The sequence below is a fragment of the Euprymna scolopes genome, chromosome 9 (genome assembly GCF_053919585.1).
Source record: "Euprymna scolopes isolate OS-2025 chromosome 9, ASM5391958v1, whole genome shotgun sequence".
Classification (NCBI taxonomy): Eukaryota; Metazoa; Mollusca; class Cephalopoda; order Sepiida; family Sepiolidae; genus Euprymna; species Euprymna scolopes.
The window spans coordinates 70,488,109-70,506,143 of NC_136490.1; the positions used below are offsets into that span (position 1 = coordinate 70,488,109).

The following is an 18,035-nucleotide window of genomic DNA, read 5'->3' on the forward strand; positions in this document are numbered from 1 at the left end:
TTTGGATGTTCAATTAACATGGCGAATTAGCTGCGTGCATTATTCAAAACTTTCTGTTTGTTCCAATACTTTCACCACTGTTTGGATTATGACAAACCTGCTTACATGGCTTAACTTAATTTACTTCCATTTAACTTAATTTACTTCCATTTACTTCTTTCTGATGACCGAGGGGAATGGCGCTACCCTGCAAAGTCAAGGTTGACTTTGCTGATAGAATTTGAGTCTCGTGACCACAAGTAATTACCACTTCCTACACTGATTATTAACATTTATTTCTTTTAAATATAAGAGACAAATCTGATGATTCAAGCATTCATTCTGAACCCTATTTTAATTTTCCAGACCTATTCTTATGACAAGTTTACACCAGTTAAATTTCATCACTAGATATAGGTAATAACTATTCTGAATAATATTTAGTGGGCATGTCCAAGTTCTAATTTTGCATGTGCAATGTTGTATTTTCAAATTATGATATATCGCCTTGGTCCCAGTTATCATTGGTTTCTTATCTGGACTTATGCTGTGCTAGTTCAGCAGAATTACATCTGAATATAGCGGAACTCTATTCTCACTATAAACTCCTCATTTCAATAACACTTAATCAGAAAGTACGCATTATCTTTGAAAACAAAAGAAGCTATGAAAATAAATCATGTGTGTTTAAAAGCAAATAATAAACTTTTTACACAAGAAAAGGCAACTGGAGATATTGTCTGTTGCTCAAGGGTTAGGATTAAACGTCTTCTCTTGAATCTTTTCCTTGGGTGGCTGGTATCTTCATGAAGAATGACAGCAACAACTATTTTAAAATATACTTTATTTACTTAAATAGTGACTATCCATTTTTTTTTCTTTGTCTAGGAGATTATTCCAGTTGAATCAACCTCACAAGTTCTAAGTGATTCTATCTATTTGGGCTTTATATTCATATTTCATCGGTGGAATTTATACAACTGAAATCCAGCTTTCATAATTAAACTAAGTAATCAACCATCTACTCTTATATGGGGCTACAGCTTACCACAAAGGGCATAACCCATCAATCATATTTAATTTAAAACAAGACGGAAATAAGCAGCCATGTTCACACGGCGCATAGCTCTTTTTGCTGTCTGTCTGGTCACAACATGAGACACAGCAATCAACTAAAAATATGCGGACCAGGTATTAACCAGATGTAAAACTGTATAGTAATTTTTCTAATGCACTCATCTCTAAAAGAATGGTCTGCTCTGTCTGCTGTCAATACTGGGACTGGGAGAAGAAGAAGAAGAAGAAGAAGAAGAAGAAGAAGAAGAAGAAGAAGAAGAAGAAGTGATAGGCGTTGGTTTTATTTGGAAAAAGGCGAGACTAACCGCAAGAATTTCCGAGACTTCAGAGGGATAAAGGATCAAACTCAGATGGATAGGCGGCTATGCTTTTGCTCAAAACAGAAAACCAGTGATAGAAGAGAAAGTTCCTTGCATAAGAGAGTTCCAGGGTGTGAGGCTGAAGAATCGAGCAGTTTTCAAGCTATTTTGGCTTACAAATACCAGGCAAGCATTTGATACTTCATGGCATCTCACCCGATCACTCAGTGTCCAAATAATTAGAACAGGTGGAGCTGGTGTGCGAAATGTGTGGGGTTGAGAATGTTGAGCATGTTCTACCACTCAGGCTGAGAGGTGGCACCATGTCCATATACCGGAAATTAACCCATGACGATGGATTTGAAGCATATAACACAAACCCTCCTTATGACTTTCACACAAGTTTGTCTCCTATTGTTTGTGCCATGGGGAAACTGTGGACGAATACCTGGGTAACCTGCAGGATCTTGCACGCTTAATAGAAGAGAACCCCTCTGATCAAGTGCTCAGTTACACTTACGTGTCCGGACTCCCTAGTTCCATTAGGCAACAGTTTTGGGGATCCTCCAGAATAGAACAGATGACCCTGGAGCAGATTCTTGCAAGTGCCTGGGCTCTCATAACGGAGGAGGCAGAAGTGGAGAAATTCTTTCTCATATGCCTATGAACCAACCTTCAACCTCCGACCAGCAGGATGCAGTCGCAGTGTGGTGCCACAATTGTGGAGGTCTCAATCAACTTGCCAGAGACTGTCGGCGGTCGGGGGGTAAAGCAACCAGAGTGCTTCCAGAGATACACTGTTATCAATGCAAGATGCAAGGATATGTGGCATCAAGGTGTCTGGGAAAACAAGGGTGAGAGGTCAGCACCACGCTCTCCCGACATAAACTAGAAAAGGTGCTCTCCTTGATAAAGGAAAAGATCGATGGGCTAGTCGTTATGTCAAACCAAAGTACGGAAGAATACTGGAATTCTGACAGCAGGACAGAAATGCCTGTTAAGCCATGGTGTTGGCAGTATAACATTAACATACGCCAACTGGAATCCCCTGAAAACTGACGTACTGATAGTGAACAGTAAACCAGTGGGGTTAGACCTCCTTCTAGGGATGGACATCATCAAGAAATTGAGTGGCGTGTATATTGATAAGGAAGCGATATGATAGAAGTATAAAAAAGATTGCAGTCAGAAAACGATGCACTATATCAAAGGCAGTATACTGGTACAATGTTATGTGAAAGGATGACTTGTCGTCTCCTACAGCATTTGCCAATATGGTCTGTTAGTACCGCACACAGCTTAAAGGAATTTACAAAACAGCAGCACCGATAGATAATGAACAGCAAACTGTCTACAAAATGGGTGGCCGAGTGTGGGTAAAGGCTTCACTTGGACGATGTACCATAAAGTATGGAGTAGGAGGTATGACTGGGAGTGCCAGTATGCGGGATATATCAGTTGATTAAATGCTTTGCCATGTGAGAGACCTGCGACCCATAGTGGGGCAAGGCCCATCAATGGCCTAATCTGACACATCTTCGGAGAGTGGAAGTGAGATATTTGTAACCATCAATGAGACGCTGGGTGAGTGGACTCTCGGTGTGGATGAAGATGGTGACTCATCCAATGACATTCCGGATGAAGGCACAGTAAGTTTAGGTACTATTCCTGATGAAGACGCCATGATTGTGTCACTGCGAAAAAGCACACAGTGCAAAAGACCCCCACTCCCCCGAGTATTCCATGTGTAGGATCAGGGGGGAGTGTAGTAGTAATTCTTCTAACGCACTAACCTCTAAAAGGCAGAAAGTCTACTCTGTCTGCTGTCGATATGAAGAAGAAGAAGAAGAAGAAGAAGAAGAAGAAGAAGAAGAAGAAATAACGGTAGGCATGGTTAGTTTTATTGGGAAAAAAGCGAGGCTAACCGCAAGAATTCTCGAAACTTCAGAGGGATAAAAAACCAAACTCAGATGAATAGGCGACTGTGCTTTTGCTCAAAACATAAAACCGGTGAAAGAAGAGAAAAGTTCTTTGCAAAAGAGAGTTCCGGGGTGTGAGACTGAAAGACCCAGCAGTTTTCAAAATCCTACAAAATTTTGTAAAATAAGGTTTTGATCACTGGCCTTGTGTACATTGAGATCTCTGAATTCGCTTTCTAGATTGTATCAGGAACAAAGTTGTTCATAGACAACAAGGCTTGCTTCAATATTATCTTCTCTAGAGAGTGGGTGTACCTTAGTGTGTAAACTGATAGTTCTGAAGCTTTTAACCATTTGGCTCAAATAACAAGGTCAGTTGTAGATGTATCGCTTCACTGTAAAAGTAGATGTTAAAATCCTGTTGAAAGCAAGCATCCATAACCTTCACTTCTAGAATCGCGAGTGGATAGCCTAAATCATCATGTCTAGGTTGTGGTAATTCTTGTCAAATTAATGACGTAATTTATCCTTGAATGAGAGCCAGTACATGTACAAGTAATTGATGAATCGTAACTAATAACCCGACTTTATTTTCTTCTTCCTCATTTCGCGGATTGCACATTAGATATGATAGCACAAAATGACTATCTATAAAACTATCATTTATGTATGTTTTAATCTGTTATTGTTTGAGGTCATTCCAAGTCTGTCTAGGTCTGGCTTTTCCTAGCTTAGCCTCAATTAAGATGTGCGTACGTTTGTTCATTCAAACAGAGCTTTTGTTAATATGCCCATAACATAATAGACTTTAGACCATGCAGGGCTGACTTTAGTCTGGAAAACTTCAGACCCATTATAAAGGAGTCAAGACTATCTCTATAGCTAAGGATCATGTCACAAATATAAAAAATCATAACCATGTCAATTTTTTGCTCTTTTAAGAGCCAAGCATTCACTTGCATGTCATATGGCATATGGACATAGATGTTGTAATGTCGACGCCAAGTAACAATGCATATGTTAAATTACATCTGTTTTTAACTTTAACATCTTCATACAACCAAGTAATATTTAGCATGAGTATGCTCCGAGAAAATGATAAACAATTTGATATAGTGAAGCTTCTTATAAAGTAAAAATATGAAAAAGAATTAAACTGCTGATCTTATGAGGTCAAGCAAAGCCTCCTTAACCACTGAGTCATCAGCTGGAACATATTATGTTTTGCTGTTGCTCTGTATTATTAATTTAAGCAATAAATGGAACTCAGACAGTTTTTGAAACGGGATTTAATTTCACTTGATAAGCATAATGAGAGAAACAAGTTCCATATGAAACTAGCATAGGTTACTTTATGTTTCAAATGATCTTTATTAAATAGTGTTAATCCTATCATATGGCAACTCCTTAGCTCAGATTCCTTCGTTAACTTACCAGAAATGCATACATGAATATAATTAACGTGGCTCTACAGCATGGAGCAAGATATCATAACATTAGTACTGATTACTAAACGTTCATAAATAATAAATCTGCTTATGAGAATATAAATACCTGTTTTAAAAAGTAAGTCAAGAATATTCTAGATCGCCTTTCAATTTATCTATGTGATAAAAACCATCGAAAAATGGATCGGTTCATTTCATTATTTATAGGAGTAAATTTCATTTACGTATTTTCTGTATCATTAAAACTGATTAGAATTTACTTGAAACGTACATCATGTTCAAATATTGTTTCATGTGAAATAATTGAAGTTAAGCAACGTTGAGCTAGATAAATACCTCGATGAGTGACAATTTGGGAATATTAGGTGCATAAGTTGCAACTTCACTAGGGACGAGAGACGAACGTTCTTCCACCCCAAAATATATATTGCTGCTATCACACACGGTAGTATGACTGCGATAACCGTCAAGTAAACTGAACAATAAATGTAAACCAAACGCTTTCGTCTTCATGACTCAAGACAAACGATATCGCCGACGGTACCAAACACATCTGTTGACACAACCTGGTACAGTCCCAAACGATTCCGTCGACTCGAGCTGACACGATCCTGAACAACTCCATCTGTACGGCCCGCCACGATCCCGAAAATCTCTGTCGATATGACCTGACATGCTACCAGAGGAACCTCAGCAGTTACTCACTGAACAACTCTGGTGTCATCTTTTTGCAGTCCTAAGATGAACTCATTTTCTGTCGTAGGTAGGCCCGACTAAGATACTGACACACAAGTCCTGAGCGCTTCTGCATATGCCTGCCACATCAGTTTGAAACTAGAAGTAGCTGTAAAGTGATTTTCTCTAATACACCTAAGCAGGGTATGAACCCGTCTCTCTTCCCCTTAATTATGGGTAAAATAGTAAAGGAGAGTTGACTCTCAAGGTTTGATAAGGGTAACCCATTTAGGAGATTGAAAACTCCCAAATCTCACCAATTCTCCATATCATTTTTATCAGTCATCTTAAATTTCTTTCTGTTCCCAAACTTATTCAGTAAGATATCACAAGTGTGTTTAGAAATTGTACAGCCCTTGTTTTATTAGAAACTGTCAATGTTTCATAATTTATATTTGTTCATCATATAGATTTTATAATTATATTTATATAAGAATCGTGTTTCTGTGTGTCTGCTAATAACATTTCAAATATCGACCTATGAAATTAAAACATTGTATCCTATAACTTAGGTAATGTAATTTTATAGTTTTCACCATAACAGTACGCTTCGGTTACTCTGAATTCATTATTAGTATAAAAAGGAATAATAACTTATATAAGAAAAGGGATATGAAGATATTAATACCTACCAATAGAACAAAACATCAACTCTAATCTCAATTCCAAAATATTTTATTTCACCAAACCCTAATTCACACCATTCAGTATAAAAGAAAACACATGAAACTCAAAAAGTTTCATCTTAGTTTACTAATTACTTTTATTTTTATTACTAAAGGTTGTTTTTTGTTTTGTTTTTCTTTAGTGGTGAATATTTGAAATAAAACATCACTTTTCCCTGTTTACTATAAAAGTATAACAAACTAAAAAACGGGTCAGCATAGATTTAGATTGAAAAAATGTTTAATTTAATATCATGAAATCAGTATTTGTAAATAGTAAGGTGTCAGCTAGCTCTATATTACTGCTGTATGTATCAAAAATATGAATATTCTGCAAGAATTTTGGAATCAGTTGAGCCAAGTTCAAATTTAGTCAGATCCACTCCATTCACTAATGCTGTAACACCATTGGAAAAGCATAATTATGCCTCACCGACAATAGATCAAATAGTTTATCCTAATACCTGTTCAATAGATTTTGTGTTTAAGGGTTAAATAATGTAGGACAGGTTGATATACTGGAAAATGATCAAATCAGATTTTAAAATTCTGATTAAATTAAAAATACACATTACATGCAACAATGCAAATGGTAAATCTTTAAACTCTATAGAGAACCTTATTGTAATATTCAGACCATATGTCAGCACAAATTAAAAGACTTATTTCAAATTACCTATATTAAAATTTGGTGGTTTGGAGTTTGTTCGTAGGCAAATAGAAACGTGATTGTTGACAAAAAAGTAATAGGCAGAGTACACATTTTTGACGCAGTAGTTTTTACACTCTCAATATCCGAGTTCAAATCAAATTTACTGGATACGTGTTTTATAAATTTAAATAAATGAATATAATGACATTAAATAAACATTCATGTAATGCTCATTCATTGTCATTATGTTTATTTATCGCGTTTATATTAATTTATAATGTTAATATGTTTTAAACAAAGTAACCTTTTTGATAATACACAACATTTAGACATTAAGAGCATTAGTTTAAAGCAATTTATTTTTGTTTAAAACAATTTTTAACGTTTTTTTCCTATAAAAGCAATCTGTAAATACGTTCATCGTAGTGGTTTATTTTGTCATGTAAATATACGCTTTTTAAGCATATATTTTCCACCAAATTTCACAAAGATTTTTCATTCAACTAGATAAAAATAGAAATTGATATACCCACGTACTATGTAACAACACATTTTAAGTTTATCATATTCTATAGAATGGTAATAATATAGAAAATTTTCAAAATTATAAACACTTACCCTATTTGTATTAACAGTATCTCAGCAGAGCTTGTTTTTAGATTTTTTTTTATATCCAAGGTTGAAACATTTATGCCGGATACTGAATGCTGGTTCGACAAGTTTTCTGCAACTAATTTCCTCTTTCCTTCTTTTTTCTCCGTATTACTTCTAACAGAGTTGTACTAATTACAGAAATGGACTTTTTTGTTTAATTAAAATAAATTCTTGTCCCAGTTATGCCAGACACGAAAGTCAAAAACATACTTTTTTGCATGACCCAAATAAATTGGATTCTCCTTTTTATAGGTTAGGCAAATGATTTCTGTTTCTTATATATGCCACTATTTTAAGCAGATGAGAAAATTGATTGAGTTATTACAAGGTTAATACGACAGATATAACATAAGCTGTAACTTATAGCTTTTAATTAAAAATATTCTATAAATATTTATGTGAAAATTGGACTTTTAGATTCACAGATGGCACGAGTTACCTAAAATCTGTCTGTATTCTTTTTTACATTATCCCAATCCTCAACTTAATAATAAAGACCAATGCGTTTTTATTTGTATATTTATATATATATATATATATATATATATATATATATATATATATATATATATATATATATATATATATATATATATATATATATATATATATATATATACTAACAGCACTAAACCTAGACATTTTTATGTGGGGATACAGTGTGTGCAAAATATGATTTATCATCAAAATAGAATGTTAATGTTGAGACACCCTGGTTAGAAATAATTTTAAATATAGTGATATTTATAATTTTTGCTTTGAAACAAAAATTACAAAAATATTTATAATATGTGCTTTCTTAAAATAACAAATGACATCTCCTTCCTGCTGATCAAACAGTCAGGTTTCAAAATCTCAGCTTGAAGCACTCACCATGGCTAGCTATACTGATAAGTTTGGATCTGTGATAGGGTAAAAAATTGTCTATTGATGATTCTCTCTCTGTCTCTCTCTTATATATATATATATATATATATATATATATATATATATATATATATATATATATATATATATATATATATATATATATATAGTGGTACATATTTTATAGAGAGATTTGTTTCCTTTTAGATTTAACGAAAGCCTCGCCCACCTCTTGACATATCTGATTTTATTTTTCTTCCAAACATTAAATATCCTTTTCTCATCTCAGATACGAATTTAACAACCGAATCTAAATTGTTTAGTGTTAAATAACTCACCTATCTGCGTTTCTGTGTCATATTTGAATTTAGTGAAATCTCTGAAAGAAGATATTCTGTCTTTTCAACTAAAAAAAAAAAAAATCCCCGTTTTCACAATCTTTTAAATTCTATCTACATATGTGAAAGGAAGCATTATTCTCTAAATCTTAGCTTCTGCGAGTCATTACATGAGACTAGGAACATCTCATAGAGGAAGATATCATTCTTTGATAAATCTTTTCTGTTCCAGTCACATAGGGTTTTCAAAAAGATGACTCTACCAAATCAATCAAATTGACATAATTGTAGAAATATTGGTTCCTTAGACGATACATCTACCCAAACTAGTGAACATTTTAGTTGACTATGAAGATATTGTTGTTTCAGTCACATACATCTACCAAGACAATGATAACTATGGCTAAAATACAGCTATACTTGTAATTGAGTACTATCTTATATGTGTGTATAATAAACATACTAGAGATAGATAGATAGATAGACAGATAAATACATACATACATACATACATACATACATATTGGGTATGCGTATTTGGGGTGCATGTTTTCATTTAGGCATAAATTATTACATAACACAGAGTATTTTTTATTTAATGAGAATTTTTTTCAATTTTTCAATCAAATTCGTGCATTTAAACTTTGATTAAACACATTACTTCACTTTACTCACTTAACTCATACATTTCCATCTCTCCCACCATAACTTCCAAGGTTTGGTATATTTAATCTGACTATGTTCAATAAATACTTATTCTTGATTTAATGATTGAAATGAAATAACTAATCAAAAGAAGCAGAGTTCTGCATTGATTTTTTATTCTATTTAGTTTATTAGTTTGTTACTTGCTTATTACCTTATTCCTACTAATACCTATACATATGTAGCAAAGTATAAAGTGTTTACTTCTTACCTTATTCCTACTAATACCTATACATATGTAGCAAAGTATAAAGTGTTTGCTGTGTATTCTTTTAAAAATCTAAATATTTCATCCATATGTCTGAAATATTTATAAAAGAATGATGCATTTAAGATGACAGCATGTGCCAAGAGAATTCGAAGTTATGAGCCTAAAACATTTTCTATTTGCCAGTTCTAAAATATGCTCAACATAAATAATAAAACAGCAAATCCTTTTCATGTGTTCATGTTAATTAAAGAACTGTCAATATTTGCAACTAATTTTAGAAAGCGGACTTCATTAGTAAAATCAAAGCTCATTAAATGTCGTGAAGATCCAATAATGTCCATAGCCAATTAATTATTTAAGCACTTAATGAATTATGATATTTTTTGAGTGAAACTTGTTTTTTTACTTCCACAAGAGAAGGTAATTATTGTATCAAAAGAAATAACACCAATTTGATTCAACTGAAAAGTAACAAAGAAAAAAAATAATTTTCAGAAATGAAAAATTATTTTTTTTGTTCTTAATGTTTAAAAATGTATAGGATTTTTTAGAAAGTCAAGTTAAAAAAAATTCAATTAATTAAATAATAAGGTTGTTTTATTATTTTTTCTTAATCTAAAAATAACGAAGTAATTATTTTAATGAATAAACATAATTTTGGGTTCATTCGAGGCAATTGAATTTGCAGTGGTTCCAATCAATTGTCGGTCAGTAAAAATGAATCTTAATCATTGCATGTTTCTGAAAAATCTTACATGCTGTTATCATTTTTGTCAGAATTCTTGTGATGAGGAAATGTAATTTAAATGATTGATGTTCTTATTTTAGTTTGTATTGCCATAAAATCTGAAGAAGGTTTTGAAGGTCAATTGCGACACCATAATCAGAGGCTGCAGCAGCAGCAGCACCTCCCCCTCTAAAGTCCAACTCTTTCTCACTATGGTAGCGGCTGGGATAACATGGCAGTGTCAAAGCTATCTAGTTTTCTGGTGAAATGTCAGGAAAGTTTGGCATCAGGATGCGCCTTACTCTGGTTGCCTCTGCTCCTGCATGTGGCAAGCGAAGATGAATCAACAATGCAGTTACTACCATCTTAAAATCTAACCTTTCCTCACCATGATAGCGGTAGTGGCAACCTGATAAGTTTAGAACTATTCGACTTACAGCCATCTTGTAAAAACCCAGGAGTCAATATCAGGATACGTTGTCCTCTGGTCATCTCTGACTTTGCGTGCTGCAAGCAAAGGTGTATCAGGTGGAAAATTACAAATGAATAAAGTCGAAGTGATAACGTTTGTCCTGTGATACTCCTTTATGTGTTTTAGGCTAAACCTTTCCTGACATTGTATACAAACATAGAGTCATACTGTTCTCAGTGTCAGAGGTAATAACCAGCAATTTTGTAGATTAATGAATAGTATGACAAAAAAAAGACTTCATGCAGACCAGACAATTCTGAGGTACAACCTTCGTGAATTTTAATGCACTTAACAACAACATTATAAGAGTAGCTACAACAACAGGGAGGTGATGATGGCTTAGTAGTTTATGACACAGACTGACAACCTTGGTGTGCCAAGTTCAAATCCAATTCATTTCATAGAAACAATTTCATTTAGGGATGTTGACAACCTTCACGCGCTTGCTCTTGTAAGCAGCTGATGTCATTTTTAGAAAGAATTCTAACTATAACGGGAAAACAATCATCTGATCGATTAAAAATGATGAATGAATGATGTACAACAACATATCAACAATGTAACAGTATCGTATTATGTTTAAAGTCAGTTTTACAGTTTTTACAAATTGACTTCCAAATTTATCTATCTCTGGCCAGGTCCTTATTGATTTCTCTTTCTCTCAAATCCATTTTCAATCATGTTTTTCCATTTTTTCGTTGTTATGGTAAGTGTTTCAATCTCAGCTTGAAACACCATATCTAGCCATATTGAAGTTATTCAACATGATAAACACAGAGACATTGGTATCATTTTACAAAACACTTTATTTTCAGCGAGTTTAATAATTATGACAAAGAATAAAGAGCATTTTTTGCATAACACTTTCAGATATAAAATATATATATTATTTATATATATTATTTATGACGCATATATTTTATGAGATATAAAATATATATTGTGTATGAAGTACATATTATTATACATTATTATATATTAACCATTCTGATATCTTATATAATGATGATTTTTTTTATTGATAGACATTTGCTTATAAGCCAAGCATGATTTGTATAAAGATCGTAAAGGATGGTATGGGCCCATTTTAAGCAGCCAATCAGAAGTGATAATGGAGTGACAAAATGCATTTAAGCTTGAGGAAGAGTTCATTTGGTCCTGAAGATAATGATAGATTTGCGAAAGCTAGTTAAGAGAAAGTGTGCCCTTTCTAGTGTATACACAAGCTGAATGATACATATGGACAAAAAAGGATATTTCTCAATTAGTCTTTCATTTCTCATTTTCTTCTCTTTTTTTTTTCATAATTGGCCAAGTGTCTCCTGTATGTGATATACAATTTGAGAGCTCCAATTATGAATATGAATGTCTCTTATAAAGAAAGGAGTAAAAAAAATAATAGGAAGGTGTCAATGGAGGATCCTCAAACAAAAGATAAGACGTACACAACTGCAACCCCCGCCTCCGAAATTCATCCCATCTCTCTGAATTATATACTTAATGTAATGTACTGTAATGCCAAGTTGTAACCTTGTCACCTTGCAAAACATGCTATTTCATGCATACTTAAAATGACTGTATCAAACGTACCCATTACATTTATACACGCATGTATCTACATATATATTTGTATAGATCATTGTGTAGGGTTCAAAGAGTTTATTAACTCTATCAGATGTTTATATTTATACACTTCGCTGTGGTACTTCTGTAGTTTAAAGCCCCTTTTCCGTGAGTCTCGCTCGGCAACGCCAGGCAAACGACGGAAAACCGCCAGCTTAGACCGAGAGCAAAAAGAGACGCGAGTGAGCAAACATTAAAAATGTGAAGAAGAAAAAAATAAAAGAGGAAAGGAAAGAGTTTAAAAGAAAAATAGGAACAAGGACAGTTCCAGCGTAGTAGAAACACCCTCAAAACACCTATGTTAAGAACGGCTTTCGGAATAAACATCCCTAACCTCAAAAGACGTTCTTAACATGGGGAGGTTGAGGGTGTTTATACTACGCTGCGGCAGATCGTGAAAAAAGTACCAAAATAACTTTCCATACACAAACAAGACAAAATATATATTTGTTCACTAATTCAAAGAAACAAATTTTTATTACCCCCCCCACCACCAAAAAAAAACAAAAACAGAAAATATACACAGCTGCCATAGAAAATAAATAAAACAGTAAAATTTATGAAAGTAGTACGGAAAGTTGTTTGTTTTATTTTCTTTTATTTTTTGTACGTTTTTTTATTAACTTTTGTTCGCTCGGTATAATTCGGTGGTTTCCGTTGTCCGCCGGGCGTTGCCGAGCGAGAGTCACGGAAAAACGGGTTTTAAACTGCAGCAGTAACAATATTATAAACAGTCTATGCGGATGTATCAACGTTTTAACATTTTCATGTTTCATCAGGTCTTCAAGTGAATTTCGAAGTCAGAAAATAAAATAAAATAAAAACTTCTCAGAAGGCCATCGAAAATCGGAAGAAACGACTCTTTTTTTTTAACCTTATCTGCTTTAGATTTTATCCATGATAACTTTATATCTGAACCTAATTAATCAATTAATAGTTTTTTGTTGTTCGTGCGTGCACTGACGTTGATATTAAAAGCTTACTTTCTTTATTTAAAAAATTATTTAAACGAACTTCTTAATATGTACAGTTATGGATATGAAGGCAACTTCACGAAAGTTAACAAATTTGTATATTCCTTTGAAATCGAACTTAAATTAATTATTCATTTTTATGGTTCCTCATTAGATGATTGGTTCTATTAAAGTATTACACACACTTCTATTTATTCAATTTTCTACATTGTGTATTTAAGGTGAAAATGGTTTGCACATGCATATATGTATATAAATAAATCACAAAAGGTTTATATTACAAATTTTAAGATGTTGTCAAGCTTACCGTTTATTTCTTTAGGCTAATTAAAATGTTCAATCAAATTTTAACATGCTAAAAGAAATAAACGATACGGTGGACAACATCTTGAAATTTTAATATAGGCCTCTAGTCATTTATTTATACATGTTCTGTAGTTACATGAAATTTCAGAAATTAAAGGATTGGTATAAATAAAAGGTAGAATATAATTGAAAAAGCATCTCTTTCTCTGTCTGTCTGTCTGTCTGTCTCTCTCTCTCTCTCTCTCTCTCTATCTCTCTCTCTCTCTCTCTCTATATATATATATATATATATATATATATATATATATATATATATAGAGAGAGAGAGAGAGAGAGAGATAGATAGATAGATAGATAGATAGATAGATAGATGTGTGCGCGTGTGCGTGCGTGTGACCTTATATGTCTGTGTGGGAAACTGTTACCAAAATACTCTTTCAATTCTTGGTCCATATATAAAGGAGGTTTTTACCTGTGAAATAAATTCGATTTTGTTTTTTAGACGATAAAAATAGCTACTAAAGCGGTAAAAATCGAAAGAAAAATATTGAACTCATAATACATATATGTGTGTGTGTGCGTGTGTGTGTGTGTGTGTGTGTGCGTGTGTGTGTGTGTGTGTGTGTGTGTGTGTGTGTGTGTGATATTGATATGTTAGAGATATAGACCTATATGTTCATATGTATGTATGCATGTGCATATATGTCTTAATGTATATATATGTGACCCAACTACTTATGATGGTCGAACATTGCCTAAAAAAGGGGGGGAGCTGAATTAGAGCTTTTATTTATGTGAGCGATTCTGGGTACCAGCGGCGGCCTTGCCGATTAAACCGGTTGAATGCTGATGCAAAATACATGAAGGAAAAATAATTTCGAGAACATTGATAACATTGTTTTCAAAGAGATTCGCTACATGCTGTCGGGTAGTAATGTTTTTTCTTCGATTTGACCTTGAGGTTAAGATCTTAGTTTTGGCCGCGTGGGAAAACTGATAATAGAAAATTTGTTGGGGAATCACCTAATTAATTAGCGAATCCGGGCGAATCAGAGTGTGATGTAATGAAGAGAGATTGGTTCGACAAAGAACATAAGACTTACCAGACCTTACCTAATACCTACCTATAAAACGAGGTGCAGAACGCGATTTTCGCTAGTCGAGAGCAGAAAATTGAAAGTCAGGTCTGTCGTCACCCCCCCTCTTCACCAACCGCCCGATAAAGGAAGAAAAGAAAATTGACTGTCGAAGAAAGGTCCCGTTTGACTCACTATGTAAGCAGACTTCTGGTGAAAAAGAAAGATATTATATACATATATTTTTTCTTTTCTTCTGTCTATAATTGTAAAAATGACATTTTCCTGTTATCAGAATTATTTAAACTTGCAGATGAATGTTACCAAACTGAAGTAATCTCTTTCAGCGAGCAGCAAGCAAGAGGAGATTGGCTACCCTAGCGCTGTGCATCCGGTCCACAACGCGTCCTCCCTGGAGACTTTGAGTTGAGTAATTGTTGTGGGGACATACACACCCTTATAACCGCTAAGATGGACTTGTCCATTAGGCATATAACCAGCAAGTCTAGACCACTCAATGAGAGCTATCTCGGATATCGTACAGAGACGACTCCCCTCGAACTTACTGATCCTTTTCTGTACCACTAACCCTTGCTTGATATAAATGTTCTTCTTATTCTTACCAAAGACGTCGTGTTCCTACTTACACTATTTCCGACTCCACTACAATGGCGACAAGGATGCAAAAAAAAAAAAAAAATTTTAAGAACTCACGCGCAAAACTTTCAACTTTCAAACGTACGAAATGGTGAATTGCAAACTTTCCAAGTTACAACGCAAAACAACAAAAGTTTAATGACGGAAAATTGCAGTGTAAAAAAAAAAAGACTACAAAACTTAAATTTATCTACTCAAAGAAATTGTTAGTAGAATTTCTTTTTCATGCTTACTAAAAAGAAAAAAAATGTAATCTTGTTTTAATTTGCCGTAGAACGTGTCGACCCAATTGTTTATGCAAATTACACATGGACTTTATGTTGGAAGAGTTTTTCTTCTGTTACTGAAATTTTGGGAAATGAATTCTTGTTTTATGACAAAGTGGTTATTGTTGACCGACTAGTTGTTTGTTTGAACTGTACCGAGAAAAAAAGAAAAAGAGACAGTTGTGATAAAAAGGCAAATATTCTTTTTATGTGCTGGGAAGGCATTTTTTGTTTTTGATGATTTGAAAAAAGATTTTTTGCAACGGTACGCACGCACACTAAATGGAAATGATACCTTCTTTTTTCTTTCTTTCACCTGTCAATTTTTTCAGCACTTTTAAAATAAAGACTCTTTTCGTTGTTGGATAAATTTTTGCTCGCCAGCGGAGTGAAAAAATAGTACTGATCGTGCAACAATATCTATTACTGAAAACAGGAACCCTGGACAATTTTCTTTTTAAACCGTAACTTTGTTGAACACAAGTTGACAAGTTGATTTGTTGACTTGTATGTGTTATATTGTATATTTCATAATGTATATTTTATATTGTATATTTGATATTGTATATTTGATATTGTATATTGTCTGGTGTATATTGTATATAGTATATTGTACTATTTATTTTTCTACGGTAAACCAAAAATCTGTCTCCATTTCCGGACTATTGGCATATCTGAGATAAAAGGAACACGTGTCAACGAGAAAATAAATGTATGCAAAATTAATCTAGTCCATAAATTATAAAAGTTTTCCATTGTTGTGACTTCTGTTAAGTTAAAATTCCCTTAAAAGAATAGAATTTCTTTTCTCTTCGAGAAAATAAAATAAAAAGAGACACAATGGAAGATGTGAAAGAGACGATAACACGTCTAATTGAATTTCAAATGAACCAGTAAAGAAGAGCTGACAATAGACTTCAGCAGGCAGAAGAAAGAATGATCCAAATGCAAAAGAGAGTTGGGGACAGACTCTTTGCATTACAAACAGAACCGAAACAGAGAACTGAAGCACTACTCCATGTTTTAATAGGAATCAAACTACAGAGAGCGATACAACGTTTCACCACAGTGTGGTACTAAGCACAATAAATAATTTTACCTACTCTACTGAAGAAAATCGAACGTTTGAAACGTATTTCAGACGGTATGAAGATCTGTACAATATCGACTGTGAAAATTAGGCAGACCAAAAAAAAGTCAGCAAATTAGGGCTACGGAACACAACAAATTCGTCGACTATATCTTGCTACAAAAGACTAGCGATTTGACGTTTACGGAAACTGTTAAACGACTAACTGAACTATTCAGCTCAAAGATGTCGCTGTTCCACGGACGGTGGAAATTCTTGAACCTTACGAAAAAAGACGATGTGGACTTCTGACTTTCACTTCGATTGTCAACAAACGCTGTGACGATTTCAAATTGTCAGAATTGAGGGCCGATGATTTCAAGTGCCTCATATTCGTCCAGGGTTTAACTTCGACAAAATACTCTGAGATCCGTCGAAGAGTTTTGTCAAAACTGGAAAGTGAACCAGGCTTAACTGTACAAAAACTGTCGGAAGATTGCCAAAGGATCATTAATATCAAGGACTCAAAGAACATCGAAGAAGCTGGTATTGCCCACATACAGAGAAGAACTAAGGGGTACTCTCCAAAAAACAAAACGGAAACTGGACTCTATCTTCTCACCAAGCACGAAAGATAAGGTAACCAGAAGCCTTCAACGCCTTGTTTTTGCTGTGGAAGCTTGCATTGGCCAGAGGATTACCTCTTTCGCAAAAGAAATGTTTTAATTGCAAATAAATAGGATACAAAAGCTCACACTGCAAACGGCAGAGGAAAAGTAAAATTCGGCCTCAACAGACGAGAATGAATAAGAAAGACGAAAATAACAGTTGAAAATACGTCTTAGTATTTTAGACAAGGAAGTTAATTTGCAATTAGACTCAGGATCAGACTTATCGATAATAAATTTGCAGACGTGGAGAAATTTAGATAGGCCGAATATGCATAAAACGGGAAAGTCAGCAAAAACGGTAACTGGAAAAAAAAATTAGTTTTGAAGGAGAACTACAAATGTCACCTTTAATGGTACAACGAAAAAACTGAAATTATTTGAGCTCACGAACACAGAAAATTTATTTTGGAACAACTAGTTTCAGGAATTTTATTTTGCCAAAAATTAGAATCGTTTTTTACAGAAAAACTAGAAATTAAAGCTGATCTAAAAAAGCTTTTTCCAGAAATTTTTACAGCGGGCCTGGGTAAATGTAGGAAAGCAACAGCCAAATTTGAACTGAAATCCAATGCAGAACCAGTTTTTAGGAAGAAAAGGAACGTACCATTCACTTCGCTAGAGAAAATCAATGCGGAACTTGACAAA

The 18,035-nt window shown here is 33.8% G+C and overlaps 1 protein-coding gene across 12 annotated transcripts in view; it reads right to left on the reverse strand.

Moving 5' to 3' along the window:
- The window catches only part of LOC145284706 (uncharacterized), a 2,222,015-nt gene that overhangs the window by 811,963 nt on the left and 1,392,017 nt on the right, over window positions 1-18,035 (reverse strand). Inside the window, exon 1 of one of the 12 annotated variants that reach the window (XM_080133601.1) lies at window positions 7,393-7,667. The exons of the other annotated variants lie outside the window; for them this stretch is intronic. The gene's annotated coding sequence lies outside the window, so the exon portion shown is untranslated. Of the gene's footprint in view, window positions 1-7,392; window positions 7,668-18,035 lie in introns of those variants that run through there. 12 annotated transcript variants of the gene reach the window in all.